This window comes from Euprymna scolopes, chromosome 24 (assembly GCF_053919585.1).
Source record: "Euprymna scolopes isolate OS-2025 chromosome 24, ASM5391958v1, whole genome shotgun sequence".
NCBI lineage: Eukaryota > Metazoa > Mollusca > Cephalopoda > Sepiida > Sepiolidae > Euprymna > Euprymna scolopes.
The window spans coordinates 85,291,830-85,306,511 of NC_136505.1; the positions used below are offsets into that span (position 1 = coordinate 85,291,830).

The following is a 14,682-nucleotide window of genomic DNA, read 5'->3' on the forward strand; positions in this document are numbered from 1 at the left end:
AAGATTATGGATTTAGCTTTAATCATCTAAGATTATGGATTTAGCTTTAATCATCTAAGATTATGGATTTAGCTTTAATCATCTAAGATTATTAATTTAGCTTTAATCATCTAAGATTATTAATTTAGCTTTAATCATCTAAGATTATGGATTTAGCTTTAATCATCTAAGATTATGGATTTAGCTTTAATCATCTAAGATTATGGATTTAGCTTTAATCATCTAAGATTATGAATTTAGCTTTAATCATCTAAGATTATTAATTTAGCTTTAATCATCTAAGATTATTAATTTAGCCTTAATCATCTAAGATTATTAATTTAGCTTTAATCATCTAAGATTATGGATTTAGCTTTAATCATCTAAGATTATGAATTTAGCTTTAATCATCTAAGATTATGGATTTAGCTTTAATCATCTAAGATTATGGATTTAGCTTTAATCATCTAAGATTATGAATTTAGCTTTAATCATCTAAGATTATTAATTTAGCTTTAATCATCTAAGATTATTAATTTAGCTTTAATCATCTAAGATTATTAATTTAGCTTTAATCATCTAAGATTATTAATTTAGCTTTAATCATCTAAGAGTATAAATATAGCTTTAATCATCTAAGATTATGGATTTAGCTTTAATCATCTAAGATTATGGATTTAGCTTTAATCATCTAAGATTATGGATTTAGCTTTAATCATCTAAGATAGTGAATTTAGCTTTAATCATCTAAGATTATTAATTTAGCTTTAATCATCTAAGAGTATAAATTTAGCTTTAATCATCTAAGATTATGAATTTAGCTTTAATCATCTAAGATTATGAATTTAGCTTTAATCATCTAAGAGTATTAATTTAGCTTTAATCATCTATGAATATGAATTTAGCTATAATCATCTAAGATTATAAATTTAGCTTTAATCATCTAAGAGTATAAATTTAGCTTTAATCATCTAAGATTATGAATTTAGCTTTAATCATCTAAGATTATGGATTTAGCTTTAATCATCTAAGATTATGGATTTAGCTTTAATCATCTAAGATTATGAATTTAGCTTTAATCATCTAAGAGTATTAATTTAGCTTTAATCATCTATGAATATGAATTTAGCTATAATCATCTAAGATTATAAATTTAGCTTTAATCATCTAAGAGTATAAATTTAGCTTTAATCATCTAAGATTATGAATTTAGCTTTAATCATCTAAGATTATGGATTTAGCTTTAATCATCTAAGATTATGGATTTAGCTTTAATCATCTAAGATTATGAATTTAGCTTTAATCATCTAAGAGTATTAATTTAGCTTTAATCATCTAAGATTATGAATTTAGCTTTAATCATCTAAGATTATGGATTTAGCTTTAATCATCTAAGATTATGGATTTAGCTTTAATCATCTAAGATTATGAATTTAGCTTTAATCATCTAAGATTATGAATTTAGCTTTAATCATCTAAGATTATGAATTTAGCTTTAATCATCTAAGATTATGGATTTAGCTTTAATCATCTAAGATTATGAATTTAGCTTTAATCATCTAAGAGTATTAATTTAGCTTTAATCATCTATGAATATGAATTTAGCTATAATCATCTAAGATTATAAATTTAGCTTTAATCATCTAAGATTATAAATTTAGCTTTAATCATCTAAGATTATAAATTTAGCTTTAATCATCTAAGAGTATAAATTTAGCTTTAATCATCTAAGATTATGGATTTAGCTTTAATCATCTAAGATTATGGATTTAGCTTTAATCATCTAAGATTATGAATTTAGCTTTAATCATCTAAGATTATGAATTTAGCTTTAATCATCTAAGATTATTAATTTAGCTTTAATCATCTAAGATTATTAATTTAGCTTTAATCATCTAAGAGTATAAATATAGCTTTAATCATCTAAGATTATGGATTTAGCTTTAATCATCTAAGATTATGGATTTAGCTTTAATCATCTAAGATTATGAATTTAGCTTTAATCATCTAAGATTATTAATTTAGCTTTAATCATCTAAGAGTATAAATATAGCTTTAATCATCTAAGATTATGGATTTAGCTTTAATCATCTAAGATTATTAATTTAGCTTTAATCATCTAAGATTATTAATTTAGCTTTAATCATCTAAGATTATTAATTTAGCTTTAATCATCTAAGATTATTAATTTAGCTTTAATCATCTAAGATTATGGATTTAGCTTTAATCATCTAAGATTATGGATTTAGCTTTAATCATCTAAGATTATGAATTTAGCTTTAATCATCTAAGATTATGGATTTAGCTTTAATCATCTAAGATTATGGATTTAGCTTTAATCATCTAAGATTATGGATTTAGCTTTAATCATCTAAGATAGTGAATTTAGCTTTAATCATCTAAGATTATTAATTTAGCTTTAATCATCTAAGAGTATAAATTTAGCTTTAATCATCTAAGATTATGAATTTAGCTTTAATCATCTAAGATTATGAATTTAGCTTTAATCATCTAAGAGTATTAATTTAGCTTTAATCATCTAAGATTATTAATTTAGCTTTAATCATCTAAGATTATTAATTTAGCTTTAATCATCTAAGATTATGGATTTAGCTTTAATCATCTAAGATTATGAATTTAGCTTTAATCATCTAAGATTATGGATTTAGCTTTAATCATCTAAGATTATGGATTTAGCTTTAATCATCTAAGATTATGAATTTAGCTTTAATCATCTAAGATTATGAATTTAGCTTTAATCATCTAAGATTATTAATTTAGCTTTAATCATCTAAGATTATTAATTTAGCTTTAATCATCTAAGAGTATAAATATAGCTTTAATCATCTAAGATTATGGATTTAGCTTTAATCATCTAAGATTATGGATTTAGCTTTAATCATCTAAGATAGTGAATTTAGCTTTAATCATCTAAGATTATTAATTTAGCTTTAATCATCTAAGAGTATAAATTTAGCTTTAATCATCTAAGATTATGAATTTAGCTTTAATCATCTAAGATTATGAATTTAGCTTTAATCATCTAAGAGTATTAATTTAGCTTTAATCATCTATGAATATGAATTTAGCTTTAATCATCTAAGATTATAAATTTTGCTTTAATCATCTAAGAGTATAAAGTTAGCCGTATCATCTAACATAAATTTAGCTTTAATCATTTAAGATTATAAATTCAGCTTTAATCATCTAGATGATAAAATTACCTTTAATCATCTAAGATTATGAATTTCGCTTTAATCATCTACGAGTATAAATTTAGCTTTATCTATCTAAGATTATAAATTTAGCTTTATTCATTTTAGATTATAAATTTAGCTTTATTCATCTAAGAGTATAAATTTCGCTTTAATCATCTAAGATTATAAATTTAGCTTTATTCATTTTAGATTATAAATTTAGCTTTATCTATCTAAGATTATAAATTTCGCTTTAATCATCTAAGATTATAAATTTAGCTTTATTCATTTTAGATTATAAATTTAGCTTTATTCATCTAAGATTAGGAATTTAGCTTTATTCAACAAGGAATATAAATTTAGGTTTATTCAACTAGGAATATAAATGTAGCTTTAATCATTTAAGATAATTAATTAAGGTTTAATCATCTAAGATTATAAATTTAGCTTTATTCATCTAAGATTATAAATTATAGATAATTAAGATAAATTATAGGCAACAGAAGTCGAAAAGTAATAGTGGCATTTAGTTCTTTTCATGTTCTAACACAAATAATTTTTAACGAAAATGGGTTAGTTGAAGATTTTGGATTTAACTTAAACATTATCTTAACGAAATTCGTTATAGTTGTAGAACAAAAATAGTTCCGAAAAGTACGAAAAATGATTAGTTAAATATTTACAACTAAAAGTAAAATGCATCGAATTCTAGTTTGTTTGTTTTTTTCGTATTTGTTTATGTTGAATAATTCTTAAAATCTAACGTAGGTAACTGTATTATTATTTTGACGATTGTATTCCGCCATTTTCTACCAGGAAATGGCAGACCGCTAATATCTATATTTAAAAATAGTTTTAGCAGATTTTCTATTCTATCATTTTTCGTAATATTTAAAATTTTGCAAATTCTGACAAGAGACGTAAATACGTAATGATGCTTATACTCAAAATGTATTTATTTTCGTAAATATGTATTTATGGTACCGTGTTGAAATAACGTTATTATTCCGAAAGCCATTCTTAATATGGGGAAGGAGGGTGTTTAGTAACTATTCTGTGTTTCCGCCTAAAAATTTAATAATAAAAAATATATTGTAAAACTTTAATTTATTATAAAAAAAAAACTATTTCAAAATAGCGCGGTACCAAAAATACATAAGCACCTTCATTTAAAATTTTGTCATATTTACTAAGACTAGGGCTATAACAAGAGAATATTCTTATTGCTTCAACTCTCGAGTATATATACGACACAGTTAATCAATCGAGAACATCATTATCTAAAAGCATATAAGATATTTACTGATATACTCGAGTCAAATAATGAAAAGAATATCATCTTGCCAAAGACCTAATAATGTTCCTTAACGTTCGCCCGTCGCGGAAGTCTCCATTCTTGATGGCGTAAGGTATTGATATTTTCTTGTAGACAATACAAAATTACACAATACCGAAATAGTATAACCTCATGATTTTTGTTTATTGACTTGGCTTTGAACATGCTTAGTGAAGGACAGCTATTGATAAAGGATCACACCTAGATCTGTCTCCTCATTGGTCTCGTTGAGAGTGCTACAATTACCATCATTATATCTCATGGTGTATGGATGCTTGAGATTGTTTTTGCTCACATACATTGTTCTACATTTCTCGAGATGGAACCGCATACAGGTTTGCCCAGGATTGGAGTTGATCTAAGTCACTCTGCAGACTGAAGTGTTGAGTATCCTGTGAGTCGGCAATGGCTCGAAAGATCTTGGTATCGTCGGCAAACATGAGAACGAAATTCTCCAGCTTCTCTGGGACATAAGCAACGAAGAACATGGAGAGTAGTGGGCCAAGAACAGAACCTTGTGTCACACCACTGGTCACATGCTTTCAAACTGGGAAACATTAATCAGAAGGAACGTAACTTCGTAAAGATATGAAGAAAATTAAATGTGAGTCACGTCTTTTGATAGCATTATTTCGTACGATAAAATTTGAACACTTGGTAATTGTTGTCTGGCAGACCAACACAGAACCTACTTTTAAAAACTTGTTTTCTAGAGGTTTTCAGGTGTACTGAAAACGAATATTGCATTTACAATTTGGACCAGCAACTAATTTGCACGACACTGAAGATACTTTTTCTGCGTGTTTCATGTAGTGATTTAACGTGGCGGCCATTTTACAAGAGTTATTTTTTTTTACATATAAAAATATATGCGCGCTTGTGGGTGTCAATGGCCACCACTTATAAATATGGAATTACATTGCTTAATATCTGGAAAACTACTTATTTGCGGAAAATTTAAATGCAATATTCGTTTTAAGTACACCCGATAACCTTTAAAGGTCATTTGAAAAGAAACGTTAAAGTGGAAACAAAGTAATTTTTTTCAAAAAAAATATTGCCGCCACGTTACATTACTTACATGAAGTATGCGAAAAAGTAGCTTTTCAGTATCGTGAAAACTAGTTACTGGGCCCAATTTTAAAAGCGATATTCGTTTTCAGCACATCTGAAAACCCCTAGAAAACAATTTGGTGCTTATTCACTTATGTTACCGTGCTATTTTTACAGTAGTATTTTCAAGTTAAATTCAAGTTTCACAATATCTTTTTTTTTTTTTTTAACTTGTTTGGTTGAAGTACAGAATAGTTACAAAATTTTCTTCTCCATGTTAAGGACTTTAAAAATATTATTTTAATGCGGTAACATCAGTTCATGAGTCTAAACAATTTTTGAAGGTGGATTTTGTGTTGGTCTACCAAGCCACACATTGAAAACTTTAACAAACGTAGTAATGCTGGGTTATTTTTTTTTTAATTTGTTTAATATGTTTTAGTTTGTTTTTAGCAGGTCGCTTGGACATGCTCAGTCATAAAATGCTCCTAAATATATATTTAATTTATGCAGATTTCGTGGTTATTATAGAGCCACTTATCTATTAATTATTATTATATATATATATATATATATATATATATAATTTATATTTTTAACTTTTGAAATCATTACTATATATAGTAATATTATATATATATATATATATATATATATTACTATATATAGTAATGATTTCAAAAGTTAAAAATATATTACAGTATTTTGGTAGAGACAATTCTTTACAGAGAGAGAGAAAGTAATTTATATACGAGAGAGAGAGAGAGAGAGAGATTTGTACCGGGACTTCCGGTGGCATACCTGTAGTTTTTTTTCTCTAGGGACCACCACTCCTGAGCTTAACACCAAGAAAATGAGTGGAAAAAATTACAAAGTCTTTAGAAAAAAAAAATGTTGGTGCTTTTGTTTTTAATACCCTTTCAATAAAGACACAATCGAAATATTAAAAGATAAAAAAAAAAATTAAAGAATTTTTTTTTTTTAGTTTCAATATTTAAAATGAGTTTTAAAATTTAAAGATCTATATTTTCCAAGATTTAAGATGCACTTTTGTTCGGACAAACCAATTTCCTATGACAATTTGCCTAAAAAGTATTCAAATTAAAAATGGTCCGATATGTTTAGTCTTAGAACAGTAGCTTCTGTAAAAAATAAAAATAGAAAGGTATATTGAAACGGATAGTTTTATAAATAGCTGTTAAATTTCATCGATTAGTTTTGTCGAAGTTTCCAATGCGGTGACAGGGCCAATGAATTAATTTGTGTATTTGTTATGTGTTTTTAAAAACAATTATTTCGGCAGTATTTTAGGTACTCATGCACTGTTGATCCGTGTTGAAATAACGTTATTATTTAAAAAGCCATTCTTAACATGGGGAGGGGAGGGTGTTTTGTACCTATTCTGTACTTTAATCTTACAATTAAATAATAAAAAACATCATAAAACTTTGATTAAACTTGGAAATACGATTTTAAAAATAGCGCGAATCAGTAAGTGCATTAGCGCCATATTTTATATTGAATACGCCATTATTATGATCTGGAATTAAAAAAAAAAAAATTCAATTTGATTATTTGGTACTTATACGGACCGTATTGAATTCATGCCATTGTTTAGAAAGGCATACTTAATATTGCAATTGAAGGACGTTTTGTATTTATTCTATACTTTGACTTAAAGAAAAGATACCGTGAAACTTGAATTTAACTTTTAAAATAGCAGGTTCATATTTTGTATAAGAAACCCAACATTTTTCTTGAGAAAACAAAAGCGTCCAAATAACGTTTGACAATAAAAAGGAAGGAATATTTATGATACTAACCAATTTGAATCCAAACTTGAACTTGCTTTCAATGGGGATTGAAAGTAAAATTATTATTTCAATAACCGGAAGTGAATATTTGATTACGTCATCGGTGCTTTAGTAACTTCGCTCAAAATTCAGGATGATTATACGGGTGGCTACACACCTTGAAATAAGCTGTCTAGAAAAATGGTGAATCAGAGCCAGAGTCTGGCAGTGGTTTGGCTGAGAGTAATTTTTCATTTCTCTTGTTATGAATCAGGCAGGTCATCGAAGTAAGAGCAAATATTTCCTGTATAAAGCATAAACGGGATCCGGTGCTATTTGAACCTGGACCTTCTGTTAATTGATCTAATCGAATAATTTAAACACAAACATTAATTTGCATATGAAAATCTTATTTCAGCAATACCCGGATGAAGGAATGGCGTGGTCAGAGGGAAAGAGAGATTTCAAAAATAAATAATTTATAAAAATTAGACTTTCGAACATTACGACATGTAATGAGGTGGAAAGTAAGAAACATTTACTATTCTTATACTGATTGTTATATTCGCAACGTTTCGACCGATGTAACCTTCGACCTTCTGCAGATGCATTTTATCCAACTCGGCTCGTGTTGATTAACAATTAGGGTACTTATGCACTTATGTTACCGCGCTGAAATAATAATTTTATTATTTAGAAAGCCATTCTTAACATGGGGAGGATGTTTTGTAATTATTCTGTACTTTTACTCAAGTTTAATAAAAAATATGTCGTAAAACTTAAATTTAACTTGAAAATACTATTTTTAACAAATAGCACGGTAACATAAGTGCATAAGCACCACAATAAGTTCTAAGTGACGACAATCACTTAAAGTTGAAGGTTCGTCATGCTACAAGTGATAATTAAAAAAATAAAAAATTAACGCGAAATGGGAACAATTTACGGTACTTATGCGTAATAACATTGTTATTTAGAAATCCATTCTTAGTATGAGGAAGAAAGATTTTTTTGGTGCTTATGCAGTTTAGCAAATATATTAAAAACACAAAGAAAAAGAATAATCTGATTACGTGCCCGTTATGGAATGAAGTTGTCATAAAAGAAAAATCGATGGACCTGAACGAGAATCACCCCCCCCCCCATAATTTTTCGAGTATGTTTTAGTATATAGTATAGTTTTCGAAGTTAGAGGTGTTTATTCCGAAAGCCGTTATTAACATAGAGAGCTGGTGGATATTTGTACAACACAGGATTAGGTCTTAAAAAATACCAACTGTAGAATACCGGTTAAAATCATAGGAGATTTAATTTGATCAAGTATTAAAAAAAAAAATGTATAAGCACCGATTTTTTTTTTTTTTTTTTTTTTTTATAACTATCCTGCATTTTCATTTAACCATTTAATAGACAAAATATACCGTAAAAAAATGAATTTAACTTGAAAATCGTATATAAAAAAACGCACAATATCTTCTTTGAATTAGTGGTAGGTACGGGCAAAAATGGGGGACCTAGTTTTGAAAGCCGATTTATCATAATTTTTTTGTAGGTTTCCGACCACTTTTGATTGTATTTGAAAGATTAGAGACTAAAGTTAATTTCCCAAAGGAAAAAAAATATATATTTATACACGTGAAAAAAAAAGTTATGAAAATGTTTTCACGGCGAGCTACCCAATTAAGCTAAATTTTGAAGTTAAATAAACTCATTGTAAAAATCCTTTAAAAGATAAATATTAGTTTTCTGGGTCAAAGATAATTAGCAAAGTAAAGTCCTAAAATATTGAATTAAATTAAAAAAAAAACACCCACACACACACACCTTGTTTGTACAAAAATAAATTAATTAGCCCCAAAATCGAGTGATTCTGGCGTTCGCAAAACGCAACAAACTAAAATTTTGTAAACACGAAAATTACGAAGGCCCAAAATTTCAGGCAGTCGAAAGACTGTGAAAATGACGCCATGTAATTAAAAAGGAAGAAGTTCATTTTTCCCCAGTCGCGCCTCCGTACATTTCTTTTCTGAACATTTCTATTAATTTTTGCATTTTTTAATTTAATTATTTTTCTATGTTCCTGTTTTTAAGTTTTTTTTTTTTAATTATTGTTCAAGATTATATAAAAATACGTTACGCCGAAAGTTTCACATTCTTGTGAGCAAGGAAATTATTAAAATCTTGCTAATTATGCGAAACCCGTAATTAAAAAAAAAAAAGTAGAAATATTTTTTGCAATTATATTTTTTTTGTGTGTGTGAAAATATTAAACAAGCAATGGTAATATCGGTAATGGTAATATCGGTAGTTCGAGAAATTCATTTTTCTTTGAGTTATGTAGAATTCATTAATACGAATTTAGGGGCTTTTTTCGTAATGTTCCCATAAAAATTATTTTATTTTATTGTTACAAATTACGATGGTTTATTTACATAAAAAAAGCAAAAATAAAGTCTTGCGTGTTTTATTTACTACTGAAAACCATAAGTTTAGTAAAGGTATTTTTTGTTTAAACAACATAATACATTTCCACTAAGATTTAAATAAAAAATAAGTAGTTCATTATATTCCGCGATCATTATTTGATAAATACTGAAAATTTCATTAAAATTGGTTAATTTCCTGATTTTTTATGATTTTTTAAGTAAAGGTAAGGGTCAAAATGTTTATACATTTTGAGCATCGGTATTCATTTTGCCCGTACCAAATTAGTGCCCAATTTATTCCGGCGCTGTTTTACAATTTGTCATTGTTGGTTTTAGCGTCGTAAATTATAATATGAAAACAGAAATGATTCTCTTAATAGTCGCATAAAAACTACGTTTTGTATCCTTAATGTTATCAACTTTGTTACAGTAAAAAAAAAAAAACTTGTCACAGCTTTTTCTAATGATTTTATTTAATAATAATAATAATAATAATAATAAAAAAAAAAAAAAAAAAAAAAAAAAAAAAACAGCGTTGCTTTCAGCATCCTATATTATAAGATACAAAATATGAACAAATTTCTTATTAAAACAGTGTTGTCTCCCTCAGAATAATACCCAATTGTAAAACACCGCCATTATTTCTCCATGTTACGCAATAATATGTTTTATTTATTCATTTATTTCAAAATTAATACTGCCTTTTTGCCAAGGTTTATGCAAGGAAAAAATGGAATCGTTTCTTGCGCGATACATTTTCGTTTCCAATGTCTCGAGATGAAAACTTAACGTGATTAAAGGGAGATAACTCTCAAAAGATAATGCCAGATTTTAAAAACTATCATGTAATTATTTAACCCATGCGAAATTCAGTTGGCAAGCAATTTCAAAATCACAGGTTTATTAGTAAGGGTTCAGACAGCGTTGGAATACTGACAACAAGTACCTACAAATCTTTCTGAAATGTTCACGTTTTTAATTTCAAGAAACGTTTTCTTTCTCTATAAGGGAAATAACTCTTGTCATTTAAGCTACTATGTTTTTCAAGACAATCTAAGGGCAATAATTCATGGAAACTTTCTACTTAATGTTTTAGAAATTTATACTTTAAACATCTTTCCTGTTAACATGAAATGAATTAAGATTTTCTGGATTTGTTTTAAAAATATATATTGAACATAGAAGTAGATAATGTTTAATGAATTAATATTGTTAATGCATATTATGATAAATTAATTTAATTTTAAGAATATATTGGACATAAAATAGAAATTCACAAGGAAAATATCAGCATTTACTAAATAAATTGTTCGGGGTAGGTTGTTCTCATTTTGTCAGTCTTGACTGCATGGAATTGTTAAGTAAATTTAATTTTGCTAGTAGCATGTAGTGAGGATTTGACTTTCAGTCTCTCGAAGACTGTCACAATTATAGTAACGCAACACTTTTTATATGTGTAACCGTTGAGCACTAGATAAGATCTAGCAGGGTTACCTGTCATTACCCAGGAGAACAGCGAATAGTGTATTTTATCAATAACAAGAAAATTCTTGCGATTCTAGAGTGGCTAGTTGCGAAGATAGGGTGACTCAAAAGGAGGTTCTGGCTGTGATGAAGCAGGTCAACTATAACAAATCGCCAGTGGCTTGATGGTCTACCCTAAGAACTGTATTTGAGGCTGTCGCCAATTTTTATACCAATTCTGACAGATGTATTAACCCATTGGTTTGACCAGGGATCCATCCCGGGTCAAGTCACCAAGGGAGTTATCACATTGCTGAGGAAGAGACAGGCACGGCATGTTCATAACTCTGCTAAACAAAGCGTTTAAGATTTTGGCAAGGATTCTAGCCAATCGGCTGCAGGCTATTATAGATGGTCTGGTCGAATCTGAGCAGAACTAAGAAGGGGAGATTAGTCAAAAACAATCTGCACCTGATCCACACGATCATAGAGAGAGGGATAGAAAATGACATGGAAGCCACTCTGATCAATTTGGATCAGTCTAAAGCTTTCAATAAGGCCGACCATCACTTTCTGGCATGTGTTCTAGAGACCACCGGTTTTAAACTGGACTTCTGCAACACAAATGGATCTTCATTCTGAATTGTGTGCTGACATCCATAGTGCAAGTGAATGGAAAGCACTCAAAACCCTTCTTTATCTCATGGTCATTCTGGCAGGGCTGTCCACTGCCCCCCCCCACTCTATATCCTTGTGTTAGAACCACTACTTCGCAAGCTGAGAAGCGGAATAGCTCTGCTCAGCAGAATTCTGGCCAGAGTTTCCGCATCTGCCAATAACATCACTGTCTTCATGTTGTGCCTTATTGAAAAGATGGCAAAGGTGCTCACTTGCTACGAAATGGTTACATGGGCAAAAATCAACTGCAGAAAATCAGGCTGTTTGGTGCATGGAGAGGGATCACCACAATTACAGCCCATTTCAGCTGAACGGATGGCCTCATTTGGATCCTCTGTGTGTGGTTCGGACTGGCTCTCCAATTATTAAAGAACTGGTTGGAGGCAGTGTCACAGGTCTCTGCCGTGGTCGCATCTTGGCAGCAAAGGAAACTTTTCTTAAAGGGTAGAGCGAAGACGTTCAGCACTTCTTTCCTCTCTTTCCTCTCATACTCTATGGGCTGGCTGTACTTCCCCTACTTGCAAAACACCTAATGATACTTTAGCACCGCTTGTCCAAGATGGTCTGTAATGAGAGGAGGCATTGGGTTTGCAAACAGGTCTGTATCCAACGTCCTTGGGAGGAGGATTTGGGAACTTGGAGTGTCATCGTAATGCTGAAATGCTGGCCTTTCTGAATCAAACCTTGACAGAGGAGTCTGTTTGCGTCCCCAAGATTGCGGCCACCTTTCCAAACCTCATCTTTGACAGCATGGTTGAGGCAAGTTAAAGGCCGCAGAGACACACATTTCCTCAGAGAATGGTGAGCCACAGTCAAAAGACTGCTTAGGCCATGCGATCTTTCGCAGTTTTGAGAAAGCAACTATATAAGGCATGGTCGCTGACGACCTGCTCGTCAAGCATCTGGGGGTGTCAGTGCAAGGCTTGAAAATAATGAATAACTCCCTGACCTGGGAACTGTTCTGAAATGCATTGTCCCTCAACGCCATACAACACAGTGCCAAACTAGTGAGTTCGCCCAAATGCCCCCACTGTGGGACCTCAGCAGAAGAACACTGGAGAACAGTTTCTCTGGGTGCAATAAACTCCGTCGGTACTGGACGTTTATAACCGAGGTGACCGCTTAATCAATCCTGAGCATCCTCGCCCACTGAACATGTCCCTGGTCGTGCACAATGTCAGGTGCCATGGAATGGGGAGAAAAAAATGGTGTCTCTCATGATCCTGGCTATAGCCAGAATAATTGTGTGGACGTCGAGACTGAATGAGAAGCATGGGGTTAAATCTTGGCCAGATCAGGATCAGGTCACATTCTTTCAAACGCTAATTGAAGGTCAAGATCAGAACTGATAAAAAGGGATTACATGCTGCAGTTTTCGAATGATGGTGGATAACAGCAGCGAGCCTGTGTGTACAAAGAGGAGACAAGTTAGAGTATGCCTTCCCTTCCTAGGCATGGCACGTGCAGCTCCTAGTCTTGCCGGACTCCTTTCCCAGTAAGGGAAACCTTGTTTCCCTTAGCTATCCAAGTGAATCGTCCCCTTCTCCTCTCCTGATAGAGAAATACCAGTTGCCCTCCCACTTTTGTTTTCATTCCTGTCTTTTTTCCTCAAACTGTGAGTGCACTCTCCTTAACTCCCCCATCTTTTATTTTGTCCCAAACTAAGGTGTTCAAACCTCTTATGGATCGATCTACTTGTTTTCCGGCTTGATGAAAGCCGAAAACAGTGGGCGTTCTGTCATCTAGTGAGGGTTGGCAGGGCCCTACTAACAACCTTTTTTTTTAGATTGTTTTTTTCCATATCCCCCATGAAATCTTTTTCTACTTTTGTTGAATTTGTTTATTTGTAAATGAAAAACGATCAATTTTTTCTGTTATATATATATATATATATATATATATATATAGATATATATATATATATATATATATATATATATATATATATATATATATATATATATATATATATATACATATCGATTTGATTTGGTAACAGTACGTAGGTCAGCCCCTGGAGTGATTGTTGCGAGTGAGAACTTAAGCTTGGGATACCACTTAGACAAGTAAAAAGATACAGTGACAAGGATGACTACAGACCCCATTCTCCCCATCTTTTGAGTTGGTCTTGTGCCTAATTCTTTACTTTTTGACTAATATTTGTAATTTTATATTTATTTAAAATAAATGATAAAAACATCACAGTGAAGTATCTGTTCTGATGCTACACTTTACTTTTTCTGTCCTCGGTCAGTGGAGGAGAAATCCTTCATAACTGAGGCAATTTTAATTTTTGTTCCTATCCGGAGTGCTTCATTTGGGGGGGGGGCTGGATTCTTCCCACATTAAAAACCGACCTCGTATCTAACTGTACCCCTGTGGGGAGGCAAGTAAATAGGTATATCTTATAATTGTGCTGGTCTGTTTGTTTGCACATGCCTGTATTAGATTGAGTAATAGGAGATGGTGGAAAAAGGAGGCAAACGGGGGGGGTGAAATTGATGGCGGTAGGTGAATAGAGAGAGTAGAATAGTAGCATTGGAAGAGAACATTAATAAAAAATAAATAACATCAATAAAGAAGAATAAAACTTGAAAATTACAATACATAATAAAAGTTGATATATTTAGTGTTCAGAGCTAGGAGCTAGAAGTAGGAATGCATATGTGTCATTAGTCATTTTTTTTATTATGTAACCAGTAAGTTTTAAGAGATCAAGGGGCTCCCTCCTGGAGTTAACACTTGATTCTGTTATG

The 14,682-nt window shown here is 30.5% G+C and overlaps 1 protein-coding gene across 1 annotated transcript in view; it reads right to left on the bottom strand.

The window, feature by feature from the left end:
* The window catches only part of LOC145246469 (flap endonuclease GEN homolog 1-like), a 78,735-nt gene extending 71,077 nt beyond the window's left edge, over window positions 1–7,658 (bottom strand). The window contains exon 1 of the mRNA XM_080108088.1: window positions 7,389–7,658. The gene's annotated coding sequence lies outside the window, so the exon portion shown is untranslated. The remainder of the gene's footprint in view (window positions 1–7,388) is intronic.
* Between the last annotated feature and the right edge of the window lie 7,024 nt (window positions 7,659–14,682).